Here is a 4,657-nt window from a genome sequence, read left to right as displayed (position 1 = left end):
CAACACATAGCCAAGAGTGGTGATGCCGCCTGCTAATACCATAACTATTGATACTTCTACTATGGAACCGCAGGCTATTCGACTCCCCATACCAGACGATACAGCCTCTAATTCTACTTCACCTACAGCCCCCTATGCACCTGCATTCATAGCAGATATCCACAATCGTTACCCAAATCTGCCTGACCCTGCCCGACCCGAACTACCCTCACTGGAGTCTATGACTCCTCCATCAATTGCTCCCGCCTCTACGCCAGGAATGCTTCCATCACCACCACCCAGATTACCAACTCTCAAACAAGGTATTCCTTTAGCTGCATCAGCACCGGAAACATCTATTACTGATATCAGGAACGATACTTCGGAAGAAGTAATCATTTGTAAGCCACCACCTCAGGCTGAGTTCCGCACACGCCATGGTCGAATGTTGAAACCACCTTCTAGACTTGGGTAGTAGGGTGAAGTAGCCCTCCCTGAGTGCACTAATGAGGATGAACCTACGGTCTCTGCTGCACTCAGTGGTTCTGAGTCAGGGGAATAGAAGAGTGCAATGAAAAAGGAAATTGAGTCACTAGAGAAATACCGAATATGGGAGCCGACAGTACCACCTAAGGACGGGAGGTTTGTGGATATAAAATGTAATGGGTACGGGTACTCGGTTATTGGCTTTGTTTTATGTTTTGTTTTAAGTATCGCTTTGATACTTGGTTTGTTTTAAGTATTGTTTGATACTTGATTTTGTTTTATGTTTTGTTTTAAGTATCGTTTGATACTTCGTTTTGTTTTATGTTTTGTTTAAGTATCACTTTGATACTTGGTTTGTTTTAAGTATCTTTTGATACTTTGTTTTGTTTTATGTTTTGTTTTAAGTATCACTTTGATACTTAAGGAGCTTTACCAAAGTGTATCGATTGGTACCTTTGATTAGTTTCGTTCATACTAGACATGAACAGATTTGTGTATTTAAAGACCGCCTGTTTCTACGATAGAAAGGGCAGACTTCGACGGACAGTATTTTCAATATACTTGGTTGAACGGTTACTTCTTTGTTTCTCAGTACACCCTGGAAGCCTCCTTTAGTTCTCAGCTCTCGCCTCCTCTCTGGAAGAGCAGGCCACCTGCCAACTATCATATCTATTACCGATAACACGATTAGCACCCTGTGAACACGTTACACCTTTTTTAACCTCAGCAAGTGGTTAAGAATCTGTCCCCGGATTGAGGCCTGATCATTCTATCAATATCCACCTTAGAACGCTAGCGGAGAGAAGCGGCAGAATCACAGCGCATTCGGCTTCATCTCAAACCCAAGATAGAGTCTTTGACGACTGGGAGTGGGAAGCAAATCCCATGGCAATACCTTACAAGACAGAAACAACCCCTGTGCTCTGCTAAAGAGCCTGGCGATCCTGCAAACACGGAAGACACACAACCTCCAGGAGAATTCCCTTCTACTACAGCAAAGAAGCCTTCCTTTAAACCTCCAATCGACCCCGAATCAAGTAGCGAATCAGATATAGCTACCACAGGAGGTGGGCCCTCTGGAGGAGGAAATTCTCAGGCTGGGCCGGAAGAAGAAGAAGTACCAGTAGCTTTTGAACCTCCTAAGTTTAAACTCCAACTTCCAGTAAAGCTTACAGGAGAAGGAAAAGACCTGAAACCGGAAGCCTTTGACTGATGGTGGACGGAACTCACACACTATCTTCTCCTGCAAGGGAAAGATGTGGAAGATCATACAACCGGACTATACATTGGATCACTCTGCCAAGGAAAGGCAACTGACGGGTACCACAAATGCTATGAGGAATACGGTGGGGATGTAAGATTACGAGGATCTACAGTTCTTGATTACCTGAAAGGACGATTCCAATCCTCTATTACCAATTACCTCCTATACAACAAATTAAACCAGCTCTAGCAAGTTAACGGACTGCATGTCAAGAGAATCACTGATGTGGCTACGGACCTGATGATGTATAAGGTGCGAATGGAGAAAGGAATTGTCTCCAAATACATCCCGAAGCAACGAATCTACCACACTATGCACCGTACCCTCCCAAGAGAAGTAGAACCACTCGAGGAAGACGGCGATGATATTGCAGTAATAATTGCAAGAGCAGAACGAAAGGACGCCATTCTCCATGAGACCAAGGCCTACAAAACACAGACATCCCCTAGTAAGAATAGCCAGCCACGGCACAAAGCCTCCAGAAACTCTGAAGATGATACCCCACGGGTTTTCAAGAAGACAACAAAATCCTCCAAAGAATCGAGACGGCAGAAAGGAGAATGTTTTGAAAGTGGAAAATCAGGACACATAGTAAAGAACTGCCCTACGAAGAAAGGGAAAGGAAAGGCAATTAAGCAAGAGGCATCGGCCAACAATGTTGAAAGCGATAATACCCAATCCAGTGAATATGAAGAGATCCATATCGGATATATCGATGTGGAATGCAATAGTATTCGACCTCCGGCTATATTCAAAGTACACACCACCCTGGAAGGTACTATCCTGATCAATGGCAAAAAGGCGCGAGTCCTATTCGACACTGGCACAATCGGAAGAGATATGATCAGTAATGCCTTTGTCTCTGTCCATGGACTCCCAACTCGAGATCTTAACCAACCCATACCAGTCAATATGGCAGTAAAGGGATCACGATCGACAAGCCATAAAACCTGTAGTGTGACTATTCGACTTGGTTCTGCTATACTACCACCTCAGGAAATGCTGGTTGGAAATCTAGTCAAATACGATGCCCTAATAGGTATGCCATTCCTGAACCGCCACAAACCTATAATCACGTGTGGGGAATCAACTATCGAGTTCCCAGATCAGCAGGTCAGAGTCTCATACAAGCCAACAAGCGGAGAGTACCGAGCCGCAGTCTGTGAAGCAACTGCCCAATGACTATTAGATGAATACTCTGATGTTTTCCCTGATTAAATACATGAAGAACTACGGCCTATCAGAGAGGTGAATCACCACATTCGCCTCCGAGACCCCTCTAATCTCAAGAACCAACCCACCTGCTCTATTCCTGACGTATACAAAAGCCCACTTTGTGATTAGATCAACCAACAACAAAGAAGCGGTGTCATCTACGAGGCTGAAGCCCCAGGTGCCGCTCCGATGTTTGTTCAACTCAAAGCAGATGGTAAAAGAATCCGCCTCTTGGTTGACCTCAAACTACGGAATGAAAACAGGGTTGTGGACAGCTCCGCTATCCCTAACCAAACCCAGATCATAAATGCAGTTAGACGGGCTAGATTCCGAAGTAAGATGGACCTAAGCGATGCCTACTTCCAAACAAGGTTAGATCCAGAAAGCAAACGCTACAACTGTTTCAAAACACCCTTCGCAGGTTTTATTACCCGAGTTATGTTACAAGGTGATATGAATGCGCCCGTCACCCTGATGCGAATTATGGAAAACCTCCTGAGCGAATACCTCCACCATTTTGTTTGGGTCTACATTGATGATATTCTCATCTTCTCAAACACCAAAATAGAACATGCCTACCATATAGGTTTGGTTTGTACCAAACTTAGGAAAGCTAATTTCTACGCCAGCAGAACCAAATGAATCCTTTTTTCCGATAAACTCGATATCCTAGGACACGTTATAGATGATGAAGGAATACATGCAGCCCCTGGAACAATATCCTGTTTAACGCAATGGACGACACCCCAGAATCAAAAAGAACTCATGCGATTCCTAGGACTAGTCAACTATATTTCCCAGTTCTTACCATACCATGCCACTGTAACAGCGCCACTCACAGACCTTACCCGCAATGCAGAATTTGTCTGGACCCACACTCATGACCAAGCCTTTACAAACATCAAGGAGTTGATTAAAAACGCCAACGTTATTCAACCTATCGACTATAGTAAACCAGAACAGATATGGCTAATTACTGATGCATCGGATATTGGAGTTGGAGCATGGATTGGACAAGGGGTCTCCCATGAAACAGCGAGAACGGCGGCATTACACAGCAGGAAGTTCACTAACTCACAGATGAACTATGGAACAACAGACAAGGAAGCCCTTATTGTGATTGATGCTCTCGCCGCTTTCAACCACATCCTGATGGGCAATACCTTCACTATTGTTACTGACCAGCAACCTCTCACTAATCTTAAAATAGAAAGAATACCTGGAATGAGAAGAACAAGATAGACAGGCGAGATCAGCAAATACGATGCAAAAATCATGTATACACCTGCAAGAACGAACTATTCAGCTAATGCTCTTTGCTGCCTATATGAGAATCAAGACCTCACAGATCCTCGCCTCGTTCATGACCACACAAGACAAAGCGAAGTCAGTCTTGACGACACCTCTTATGAATAAGAACCTTCGATGGCTACCACCAGCTCAGACGCTACCTCCAATCCTTTCTCTGACACCATGTAGAGAGCTGCTGGAACTGAACGAGGAAAGGACATTGATGACGAATGGAAAGACAATTGCACGCTCCGCAGTACAACTCCTCACGAGCTTCAACAAAGCAGACTCCACAGGTCCCACTGTTATCACGACACCTCCCCTTTTCACCAGACTGAGATTAAGTTCGGCAACAGATACCAGCGACCATACTATATGCCTGCTGATGATTCCAAAAACACCAGCTTCGACACCACAGAAGGA

Source organism: Tuber melanosporum (genome assembly GCF_000151645.1).
Source record: "Tuber melanosporum whole genome shotgun sequence assembly, scaffold_174, strain Mel28".
Lineage (NCBI taxonomy): Eukaryota > Fungi > Ascomycota > Pezizomycetes > Pezizales > Tuberaceae > Tuber > Tuber melanosporum.
Note: the sequence above shows the minus strand (reverse complement) of the source record.